Genomic DNA, 13,037 nt, shown 5'->3' with positions numbered 1-13,037 from the left:
GGGAAATGGGCAGCAGCCCAAGCCACCAGGTACGCTTTGTTCTGGGTACGGGCAGTTTCCTCAAGAGTTTTAATGGGCGCATGGTTAATACGGGTCCTTTCCTCCAAATTAAATAGAGTTAATAATAACAGCTGACAATCAGCCCAAGTAGGGTTGTGGATTTGTATGATCGATGTGATCAAATCAGTCATAGCTTGTGGATTTTCCGTGTATGAGGGCTAATGGGTTTTCCAAATAAATAAGTCAGTTGTAGTAAAGGGAACATATAGGGTCTCAGTCTCCCAATTGCAACTGGCCATCAATGTGTGTTGGGCCAGGTGTAAGTCGGAGAGGCATCTGTAAATGCCAGGTTGGAGGTTCAAACCGAACTACGGACATTTATAGAGTGATGTGTTTTAACAGGTTCCGGTTGGGGAGTTGTCAGAAGGGTAGAAGAAGGTAAGTTAATCATGTCGGTCGGTAATTTCGTTAATAGAATATTTCAGACAGGGCTGGGAGGAGCCTGTCCAGTAACTAAAAAGGGTAAAAGTGTATTCCAGCGTTTTATACCATTGATCATTTCTTCCAGTTGTATTTTAGACTCAGTTACTGTTACTGAAAGCACACAGGGCTCAGTAGTTATAGTGCTATGTCAGTGGTGATGGTACAATGTCATTGCTGAGAATTATCTGGTCTAATGGACTCAGTTATTGTTATTAAGAATTCTCCTCACAATTTTGACTGTTAATAATAAAATTTAACAATAATAAAATACGCTAAAATACACTCATACCAAAAAGGGCGTCAGTTCAGGGTACAAAGAACCAGTGGGGGTAGGTACAGGAACCTGTCCAGGACAGATGAGCTGGTATCTGAGGTGGGTGAGTGGGTAGGTGGAGACAATAGGGCAGGGGAAGTGGAAACACCAGCTACACCAGTTTTAGCTTGGAAGGAAGAGTAGGGGGTTGGTAAAGGGAGATCAGATTCAGGGGGGGTATCCAAACTAGGTGTAGTTAAGGCCTTAGTGGACAAATGAGTTCTGGCAACCATGTGGCTGCATTGTTCCTTGTGGAATAACTTGACCCAATTAGGCTGTTTTTCCAACAATTTGCTTCCAACAATCAATATACAGAAACTAATTATAAAGCCCCAGCATACTAGTTATAACATTGTGAACCTGCTGTATTAAATCTGGATCAAGGCTACCACAGGACCACTGGTTACCAAAACAGAACGTTCTCTGCTACACAGAGTATTTTAATCTTTTGGGGGACAGTGTTACATCATAATCCCAAACAGCATATCCCATAGCAATTTTTTTTTTTTTTTTTAAACATACAAGACAAAGGACCAACAATTTTCGAATCAAACGCACCCATGATTTCAATGGAGAGTCTGATTCAAAGCAATATAAATATACAAACACAGTTACAATTGACACACAAATTTCCTTATCAATAACTCTACATGGCGCAGTTACCAGGCCAGAACACACACGTACACACACACACAGGATCCTCACACGTTTCACAACATTAATGACGTCTCACACATACAGAACAAAGTCAAAAACCCACCAAAGCTATACAATTATCTATAATCATAGTTAATCAATAGTGATGTACCGAACGGTTCGCTGGCGAATAGTTCCCGGCTAACATAGCTCGTTCGCGTTCGCCACGGCGGGCGAACACATGCGCGGTTCGATCCGCCCCCTATTCATCATCATTGAGTAAACTTTGACCCTGTGCCTCACGGTCAGCAGACACATTCCAGCCAATCAGCAGCAGACCCTCCCTTCCAGAACCTCCCACCTCCTGTACAGCATCCATTTTAGATTCATTCTGAAGCTGCATTCTTAGATAGAGGATGGAAAGTGTAGCTGCTGCTCATTTGATAGGGAAATTGATAACTAGGCTAGGGTATTCAGTGTCCACTACAGTCCTGAAGGACTCATCTGATCTCTGCTGTAAGGACAGCACCCCAAAAAGCCCTTTTTAGGGCTAGAACATCAGTCTGCTTTTTTTTTTCTTTTTCTTTTTTTTCTGTGTAATGTAATTGCAGTTGCCTGCCAGCTTCTGTGTCAGGCTCACAGTGGATACTGTGCCCACTTGCCCAGTGCCACCACTCATATCTGGTGTCACAATAGCTTAAGCTTGCATTTAAAAACCAAAAAATGTTTTTCACTGTAATAGATTGAATAGCAGTTAGTTGTCTGCCAGCTTCTGTGTCAGGCTCACAGTGGATACTGTGCCCACTTGCCCAGTGCCACCACTCATATCTGGTGTCACAATAGCTTAAAGGGACACTCTCGGCACCCAGACCACTTCTGCTCATTTGAGTGGTCTGGGTGCCAACTCCCACTACTCTTAACCCTGCAAGTGTAATTATTGCAGTTTTCTATAAACTGCAATAATTACATTGCAGGGTTAACTCCACCTCTAGTGGCTGTCTATTAGACAGCCACTAGAGGTCACTTCCTGGGTTCTAGCACTGGAAACCTGTGCTAGAGCGTCACTGGACGTCCTCACGCTGTGTGAGGACCTCCAGCGTTGCTCAAAACCCCATAGGAAAGCATTTAAATGATTTTTCAATGCTTTCCTATGGGGAGACGTAATGCGCATGCGCGGCATTGCCACGCATGTGCATTAGGTCCCCTCGGCCGGTGGGCGAGATCAGTCTCACCCACCGGCCGACGCAATGAAGAGGAGGAGCGTCGCGGAGGTGGAGACAGCGACGAGGGACATCGCCGCTGCCTCAGGTAAGTGACTGAAGGGGTTTTCACCCCTTCAGTAACCGGGGATTGGGGGGTGGGAGGGAGAGGGACCCTCCAGTGCCAGGAAAACGGATCGTTTTCCTGGCACTGGAGTTTCCCTTTAAGCTTGCATTTAAAAACATTTTTTTTTTTCACTGTAATAGATTGAATAGCAGTTAGTTGTCTGCCAGCTTCTGTGTCAGGTTCACAGTGGATACTGTGCCCACTTGCCCAGTGCCACCACTCATATCTGGTGTCACAATAGCTTAAGCTTGCATTTAAAAATCAAAAAAAAAATTTCACTGTAATAGATTGAATATCAGTTAGTTGTCTGCAAGCGTCTGGGTGTCAGGCCTTCAGCGTGTACTCTGCCAACCTCTGCCAGTCCACTTTGCCACTCATATCTGGTGTGACAATAGCGTGCCTTTAAAAAGAAAAAAGTTTTTTCACTGTAAGCTAATAGCAGTCAGTGTCCTTCAAGCTGGTGTGTCAGGCCTTCAGCGTGTACTCTGCCAACCTCTGCCAGTCCACTTTGCCACTCATATCTGGTGTGACAATAGCGTGCCTTTAAAAAGAAAAAAAGTTTTTCACTGTAAGCTAATAGCAGTCAGAGTCCTTCAAGCTGGTGTGTCGGGCCTTCAGCGTGTACTCTGCCAACCTCTGCCAGTCCACTTTGCCACTCATATCTGGTGTGACAATAGCGTGCCTTTAAAAAGAAAAAAAGTTTTTCACTGTAAGCTAATAGCAGTCAGTGTCCTTAAAGCGGGTGTCAGACCTTCAGCGTGTACTCTGCCAACCTCTGCCAGTCCACTTTGCCACTCATATCAGGTGTGACAATAGTGTGCCTTTAAAAAGAAAAAAAGTTTTTCCACTGTTATAAATTGAATAGCAGTTACTTGTCTTCAAGCGGGTGTGTCAGGCCAACAGCATGTACTCTGCCAACCTCTGCCAGTGCACATTGCCACTCATATCTGGTGTCACAATAGCGTGCATTTAAAAACAAAAAACTTTTTTCACTGTTATAGATTGAATAGCAGTTAGTTGTCTTCAAGCGGGTGTGTCAGGCCAACAGCGTGTACTCTGCCAACCTCTGCCAGTGCACATTGCCACTCATATCTGGTGTCACAATAGCGTGCATTTAAAAACAAAAAACTTTTTTCACTGTTATAGATTGAATAGCAGTTACTTGTCTTCAAGCGGGTGTGTCAGGCCAACAGCGTGTACTCTGCCAACCTCTGCCAGTGCACATTGCCACTCATATCTGGTGTCACAATAGCGTGCATTTAAAAACTAAAAACATTTTTCACTGTTATAGATTGAATAGCAGTTACTTGTCTTCAAGCGGGTGTGTCAGGCCAACAGCGTGTACTCTGCCAACCTCTGCCAGTGCACATTTCCACTCATATCTGGTGTCACAATAGCGTGCATTTAAAAACAAAAAACATTTTTCACTGTTATAGATTGAATAGCAGTTACTTGTCTTCAAGCGGGTGTGTCAGGCCTTCAGCGTGTACTCTGCCAACCTCTGCCAGTCCACTTTGCCACTCATATCTGGTGTGACAATAGCGTGCCTTTAAAAAGAAAAAAAGTTTTTCACTGTAAGCTAATAGCAGTCAGTGTCTTTAAAGCGGGTGTCAGATCAAGCGACTGTGTGTCAGGCCTACAGCGTGTACTCTGCCAACCTCTGCCACTGCACAGTGCCACTCATATATGGTCTCACAGTAGCTTGCACGCATAATACCACTAATCAAAAAAAAAAATGACAGGCAGAGGCAGGCCAACCCGCAGGGGCCATCGTGGTCATGGTGCTGTGATTCCCTTTTGCCCTAGAATAATGCCCAGTTTTCAGAGGCCACGTACCCTCTGAGGACATAGGTGACTGGCTAACACAGGACACTCAATCTTCTACAGCTTCCGCTCGGAACCTTGACGCACCATCCTCCTCCAGCTTAGCTTCGGGCACCTCTCAAGATACCACTCACCCGCCTGCCGCCACCACCAACACTAGCACCACAGCTGCTTCACTTGGTATGTCAGAGGAGTTATTTACACATCCGTTTGAAGAAATGAGTGATGCGCAACCATTATTGCCAGAGGATGTAGATAACAGGGATATGTCTCAGGCAGGCAGCATTACACACATGGACGTACGGTGTGATGATGATGATGTTGTACCTGCTGCTGTTTCCTTTGCTGAGTTGTCCGATACAAGTGAAGCGGTTGATGATGACGATGCGTCCATGGATGTCACGTGGGTGCCCGCTCGGCAAGAAGAAGAACAGGGTGAAAGTTCAGATGGGGAGACAGAGAGGAGGAGGAGGAGACGAGTTGGAAGCAGGGGGAGGTAGTCGCAAGGAGCTAGTGGCACAGTCAGACAGCATGCATCGGCACCCGGGGTCAGCCCGACAGCACGCCAATCAACGCATGCTGTGTCCACCACCAGAATGCCGTCATTGCAGAGCTCAGCAGTGTGGCATTTGTTTTGTGTGTCTGCCTCTGACAACAGCGATGCCATTTGCAACCTGTGCCAAAAGAAACTGAGTCGTGGGAAGTCCAACACCCACCTAGGTACAACTGCTTTGCGTAGGCACATGATCGCACATCACAAATGCCTATGGGATCAACACATGAGTACAAGCAGCACACAAACTCAAAGCCGCCATCCTCCTCCTGGTCCAGCATCTTCAGCCATGTCAACCACTGCTGTCCTCCTTGCCCCCTCTCAACCATCCGCCACTCCGTCTCTCGCCTTAAGCAGTTCCCACTCATCTGCCCACAGTCAGGTGTCTGTCAAGGACATGTTTAAGCGTAAGAAGCCAATGTCAGAAAGTCACCCCCTTGCCCAGCGTCTGACAGCTGGCTTTTCTGATATTTTAGAACACCAGCTTTTACCATACAAGCTGGTGGAGTCTGAGGCGTTCAAAAAATGTGTGGACGAAATTTCTTTGCACAAAAGGCAATCCCCAACCTGTACTCGATTGTGCAAAAGGAAGTAATGGCATGTCTGGCACACAGTGTTGGGGCAAGGGTTCATCTGACCACTGATACCTGGTCTGCAAAGCATGGTCAGGGCAGGTATATCACCTACACTGCGCGTGGCTCTGCAGAGGAGTTGGTGACACCGCCACGACTTGCAGGCAGGCCTGCTGCCACCTCCTCTACTCCTCCTACTCCATCCTCTTACATAACCTCCTCGGCTGAGTCCTCTTCTGCTGCTGCATCTTGCTCCACATCAACAGCACCCCCCTAGCTCCCCAGGTACTATTCCACATCCCGGATACGGCAGTGTCACGCCGTCTTGGGTTGTCACACCGGACAAGCACTCCTGTCTGCCCTGAACGCACAGGTGGAAAAGTGGCTGACTCCGCAGCAACTGGATATCGGCAAAGTGGTTTGTGACAACGGAACAAATTTGTTGGCGGCATTGAAGTTGGGCAAGTTGACACATGTGCCGTGCATGGCACATGTGTGTAATCTGATCGTACAACGCTTTGTGCATAAGTACACAGGCTTACAGGACGTCCTGAAGCAGGCCAGGAAGGTGTGTGGCCATTTCAGGCGTTCCTACACGGCCATGGTGCACTTTGCAGATATCCAGCGGCGAAACAACATGCCAGTGAGGCGCTTGATTTGCGACAGCCCGACACGTTGGAATTCAACACTCCTAATGTTCGACCGCCTGCTCCAACAAGAAAGAGCCGTTAATGAATATCTGTATGACCGAGGTGCTAGGACAGCCTCTGGGGAGCTGGGAATTTTTTTGCCACGTTACTGGACGCTCATGCGCAATGCCTGTAGGCTCATGCATCCTTTTGAGGAGGTGACAAACCTAGTCAGTCGCACCGAAGGCACCATCAGCGACATCATACCATTTGTTTTCTTCCTGGAGCGTGCCCTGCGAAGAGTGCTGGATCAGGCCGTAGATGAGCGTGAAGAGGAAGAGGAAGAGTTGTGGTCACCATCACCACCAGAAACAGCCTTATCAGCATCGCTTGCTGGACCTGCGGCAACGCTGGAAGAGGATTGTGAGGAAGAGGAGTCAGAGGAGGAATGTGGCTTTGAGGAGGAGGAGGAAGACCAACCACAACAGGCATCCCAGGGTGCTCGTTGTCACCTATCTGGTACCCGTGGTGTTGTACATGGCTGGGGGAAGAACATATCTTCATCGAGATCACTGAGGAGGAGGAACGGGAAATGAGTAGCTCGGCATCCAACCTTGTGCAAATGGGGTCTTTTATGCTGTCCTGCCTGTTGAGGGACCCTCGTATAAAAAGGCTGAAGGAGAACGACCTGTACTGGGTGTCCACGCTACTAGACCCCCGGTATAAGCAGAAAGTGGCGGAAATGTTACCGAATTGCAACAAGTCGGAAAGGATGCAGCATTTGCAAAAAAAATTAAAAGTATGCTTTACACAGTGTATAAGGGTGATGTCACAGCACAATGGGAATCTAACAGGGGAAGAGGTGAAAGTCATCCTCCTCCTCCCACGACCACGCCGGCAAGGACAGGACGCTTTAAAGACGTGTTGTTGATGGAGGACATGCGGAGCTTTTTAAGTCCTACGCATCGCCACAGTCCTTCGGGATCCACCCTCAGAGAACGACTCGACCGACAGGTAGCAGACTACCTCGCCTTAACTGCAGATATCGACACTCTGAGGAGCGATGAACCCCTTGACTACTGGGTGTGCAGGCTTGACCTGTGGCCTGAGCTATCCCAATTTGCGATAGAACTTCTGGCCTGCCCCGCTTCAAGTGTCCTGTCAGAAAGGACCTTCAGTGCAGCAGGAGGTATTGTCACTGAGAAGAGAAGTCGCCTAGGTCAAAAAAGTCTAGATTACCTCACCTTTATTAAGATGAATGAGGGATGGATCCTGAAGGGACTGACAGTGGGCGATACATTCGACTGAAAAAGGCCTGATGAGATGAGCTGCCTTGGGCTAAAAATGGTCCACACGCTGCTGTATTTTAGCTCTGAATGCCGGTTGACTTGTGTGACTTATCTGCCACCAACTAGGGTTCAAGCCGCAATGTTTTAGGGCACTATCTGCCTGGGAAACAAACATCAATTTTTATGGCCGCTGCTACAGCAGCGGCTTCAACAATACCTAATTTTTCAGGCATGTGTACATGCCTAATTTTTCGGCCCTCTGGTGCTCCACTGTGGCTTCAAAAATCAAACCAAAAAAAAGACACTTAACAGGGATTAAACTGATAGGAATAGTACTACTTAACACACCACTCCTATCTGGTGGCACATTAGATTGCACGCCCAGTGCCCCAAATTTGAAGTAGGAGGACCGACCAAGCATCTTTTTCCATCTCCCGGTTCCTAAAATCGATGCCATATACACGTCCCCTGATAGGGCGCCAGCTCGTTATTCTCTTGGGCGCCAGCTCGTTATTCTTTTTTTCACTTCACTAGGGACACTTAACTGCACTATGGGCACTTAGACCCACTCTTTGTCTTGCACACTGTTATTCCTAGCCAGCATCTGTGATGGGAAATCAGGCAGTCATCTAAACGTTTAGATTGAGCTTTAGCTTAGAACACCCTTGAAGGTGTTTAAGGAGATTAGGGCTAGTTTAGAGGATTCTTCTTAGACCTCTCTGGGTCTTTATAGCCCTTCTACCTATCCAGCATTTCTGGAAACTAGCTAAGAGAAAGGGTGGCTGTGTGTCTGTGATACATTTAACTTTATATCACTGTGACGAGACCAATCTCGCCACATTGTATTGGAGGAGCCTGCTTGCCCACCTGCTGCCTTTGGATTATGGACCGGCAGCTAAAGGGTTAATTTTACTGTGCAGAAGGATTTATTTCTCCCTTTCTGCACAGCCGTTCGGTAGATTCTATCTACCGAACATACAGCCTGTTTGCAAGCTCCCCAGAGCCGTGGGAAGCCGGCCGGCGCTGTTAATTGGCCACCCAGAAGCTGGAGTGTGCTGCCAATTTACCTCCCTGAAGCTGCGGTTAACCGCAGCTTAATTGCTTGTTACTGGGTGGCCGCTGTTACACTTAGCGGCCGCTAGGTGGCGGTGTTATGGAGCTCCCCGGGCAGCCAGCGCTTTTCTGCCCGGCTTTCATGCGCCAAAATCGGACACTTTTACGTGCAGGCACCGCTGAACCTCCAGCCCCTGGTTCTAATTCGTATGGATTTGATGAATGCAGGGAAATTCGGTAGTTTGGTTTATGTGAATGTTTTAACCCAGATAGCAATGCCATGGAGCATATTAGTGTAATTAAAGACTTTGGCTCCATGGCGATTAAACTGTATTCGGTTGGTCTGGGTGCCATTCACCTAATAATGTGCACTCAGACCTGAGCTATCTGGGGATATGTTACATGTCTATGTTTAATGTATAAAAAGTAACTTTATGTATTTTAAAGCATATTACTGTATTTGGGTCCCCACATGTGTAATGGAGTTTTGCCTTTGTCCTGGGAGATAATTGGATTACTTCTCCAATTATCTCCAGGGCAGAAGGGAGGAAGCCAGGATGCATTGTGGGGATGTTTTGCTTCTGTAAGTCTGTAATGTGATACATGTCTGTCTGCTGTTTCAGTCTTCCATTTGGTCCCCTAGGGGAGTGTCCACCAGGTGGGAGACCTGCATAAATACAGGGGCAGGTAGCCCTCAATAAACAGACCACTGCTGGACCCTCAACACGGAGCCTTGTCCCGTTCTTGGGGGGGTTCACTGTATGCTGATAGGGACTTACTGCCAGGAGTGTAAGCCGCTTGGGAGCTTTTCCTGTTCGTCTGCTAGCAGCTATTCGTGAGGTTCCAGTTCGGGAGTTTGGAGTGCTACCTTATTCCCTTGTATGCAGTTCAGGAGTTTGGTGCATTCACTTATATACAATTCGTGAGTTTTGGTGATTTTACAGTAGCTGTGCCTGTCTGTGAAAAGGGGATTATCGCCTAAACGGATTTTAACCCCTTGTCTGCTGAAACGGTCCGTTACAATCACCTTATTGACACTTTATCACTCCGGTCTCCATACTCTCTGCCTATACCCATATTTTTAGAGGGAATTTCCTTGCCCCTGCCAATATTATATAATAGGTAATAGTATTACCATTATTACACAATTAGGTCTCTGAGGACAGGTGTCAATCCATATCTGCCAAGTGACCCTATGTAGGGGGAACAGTCTCTATTCTGCTCTGTGTCAGTGTGTATCAGGGTCCCTGAGGACAGGTGTCAATCCATATCTGCCAAGTTACCCTATGTAGGGGGACCATTCTCTATTCTGCTCTGTGTCAGTGTGTATCATGGATCCTTAGGATAGGTGTCAATCCATATCTGCCAAGTGACCCTATGTAGGAGGAACAGTCCCTATTCTGCTCTGTGTCAGTGTGTATCAGGGATCCTTAGGATAGGTGTCAATCCATATCTGCCAAGTGACCCTATGTAGGAGGAACAGTCCCTATTCTGCTCTGTGTCAGTGTGTATCAGGGATCCTTAGGATTCCAATCCATATCTGCCAAGTGACCCTATGTAAGGGGAATAGTCCCTATTCTACTCTGTGTCAGTGTGTATCAGGGTCTCTGAGGACAGGTGTCAATCCATATGTCAAGGTGTCAATATGTCATATGTCAGGTGTCAATCCATATCCATTGTGATTTAGGAATGTTAGGTGATTTATGCCCTTTATGGATTAAAACCAGACTCTGCATCAACTGTGTAATTTTCCATGGGAGTTTTGCCATGGATCCCCCTCCGGCATGCCACAGTCCAGGTGTTAGTCCCCTTGAAACAACTTTTCCATCACTTTTGTGGCCAGAAAGAGTCCCTGTGGGTTTTAAAATTCGCCTGCCCATTGAAGTCAATGGCGGTTCGCCCGGTTCGCGAACGTTTGCGGAAGTTCCCGTTCGCCGTTCGCGAACCGAAAATTTCGTGTTCGCGACATCACTATTAATCAACATCTAAAACACTGATCGCCTAATATTTCTACAACCCTGTATCAGTAGTCAGTGGGTATGGTACGGTCAGTGGTTATGGTACTGTTAGTGTTTATGGTACTGTCATTGGTTATGTTATTGTCAGTTGTTATGGTAGGTTAGTGGTTATGGTATTGTTAGTTGTTATGTACGGTCAGTGGTTATGGTACGATCAGTGGTTATGGTATTGGCAGTTGTTATGGTAGGTCAGTGGTTATGGTATTTGTAGCGGTTACCCCAATGAACGGGGTTCTCACAGCTAGAGGGTATCCTCCCGAGTGTGAGGGGTATTCACAGCATTCCACCAGTCATCCAAGTAGAGAAGCTCTTACAAGAGCTAGTGTATTAGCATTATAGCCGTTTCCCCCAATAGGAAACAAGACTCTAGATTGAGGGTAAAGTAAGAACTGAAGGTTCAAAACAATATTGTACAGTTAGACACTCCCAGATAATGTACACAAACCCTCCCCTCTGCTTGGGGAGATAATTGAGTAAGATACTGTAATTAACTCAATTATCCCCAAGCAGAAAAAACAAATTTTTCACAAAGTACAGAAAATGTATCCCCATGAATGTTATATCCCCGATAGCCCTGATCTGGGTGAACAACATGTCCAAATATCACCCAGATCAGAGCAGGGGTTCAGGAAATTCCTGGAAGTCATATTTGACCGACCGCAAGCATGGCTTCATGCCCAAAACAGTTCCAGAGAATTAGGCTGTGCGGCCGCTCTATTTCCAATAGTTCAAATACTGTTCAAATTACCGAATGAACTGGTGAATGGCAACAGTCTATGTGTGTAGAATATTGCATATTCTATGTTTCTATTGATTATATATGGATGTCTGGATTGGCAGTAAGTCACAAGGTTTTCTTGTATGAGAGCTCTGGAAAGTAAGTTGGGGGTTTTGTCCTTATATGGCTAGAGTTATGCTCTGACGTCAGTATGGGCACATCTATATAGTAACTGAACAAAGGGACACAAGGTCTCTTGGCTCTCTCTCGATGTAAAGATGTAAGGATGTAACTCTCCCGTCAGGAGTCCAGCAATTACCATCTGCTGCTGAATGTCCATTATCCTGTAACATCATTTGTTGTTTTATTATGTATCAGTAACTAAGAATAAACCTGAAGAAACCGTAAGTCAGATTGCGTATTAGTACTTTTCATTAATATAGACATATATTAATGTGGCGAGCATTTGGCCCAAGACTATATATACAAAAGACGTATATATCAATGAGCCAGAAGAAATTAAGAAGATTCAACAGTGACGATCGTTCCAGACAGATTTACAATGTGTGTCCCTGGTTTGTGTGTTTAAATGTACCGAACGCCGCTGCTTTCGTATGAAAAGAGGCGAATTGCTGGAAGTCTGGAATTCCCAGCAGTGTTCGTGTGGAATAGTGTCCGAAAATAGTTCCATGCGTTCGAAGACAAAACACCGCTGGCTGTTCGACAGTTTAAGATGGACGCCGCCACGTGTTTGTGCATACGAACGATGACCACCCAGCCGTTCGTCAATTAAGCTGCGGTTAACCACAGCTTCTGGGAGGTTAACAAGCAGCACACTCCACATGCAGGGTGGTTGGTCGTTCGGCATTTTGTTCGGATATTTGATTAGCATTATCCTGGTAGCAATAAAAGAGAAATTCACCGAACCAATTAACGACTAAATAAGGGAGAATATAAAATCCAAACAAATAAGGAGAAATATGAAATCCAGGGACAGAGAGGTCTGTCACAGCATTGTCAGTTGTCATGGTAGGTCAGTTGTTATGGTATTGTCAGTTGTTATGGTAGGCCAGTGGTTATGGTATTGTCAGTTGTTATGGTAGGTCAGTGGTTATGGTATCAGTAGTTGTGGTGTCAGTAATTGTGGCATCAGTGATTATGCTGTCGTGGTTATAATGTCAGTCAGTAGTTATGGTGTCAGTAGTTATGGTGTCGGTGGTTATGGTGTTGTGCATAATTAAACACTATATACACTTTAAAAGTCAGCTAAACAGCATATACATCAAAATTTAGCAAGACATACACATTATAAACGGGAGCTTAGCTATACAATTTACACCAGAATCTAGCTAAACAATATATATATACATCAGAGTTTTACTAAACAGTATTTTTGGAGACTATGTTCTAAACTGAACAGAGCTTATACTGGAGTTCAGTTAACCAGTTAGCTCCACACTTCGAGATCTAGTGAACTAAATTTACAACAGAATTCAACTAGTCTACTCACTCCAGAATCTGCGATCAAGTGAACGGAATTTACAACAGAGTTCAACTAGTCCAGAAACCAGAATCAGAACATACTTCGAGATCTAGCGAACGGAATTTACAACAGAATTTGGC

The sequence above is a fragment of the Pelobates fuscus genome, chromosome 4 (assembly GCF_036172605.1).
Source record: "Pelobates fuscus isolate aPelFus1 chromosome 4, aPelFus1.pri, whole genome shotgun sequence".
NCBI classification, from domain to species: Eukaryota; Metazoa; Chordata; class Amphibia; order Anura; family Pelobatidae; genus Pelobates; species Pelobates fuscus.
The sequence above is the reverse complement of the archived record's forward strand: the minus strand, read 5'-3'. Positions refer to the sequence as shown.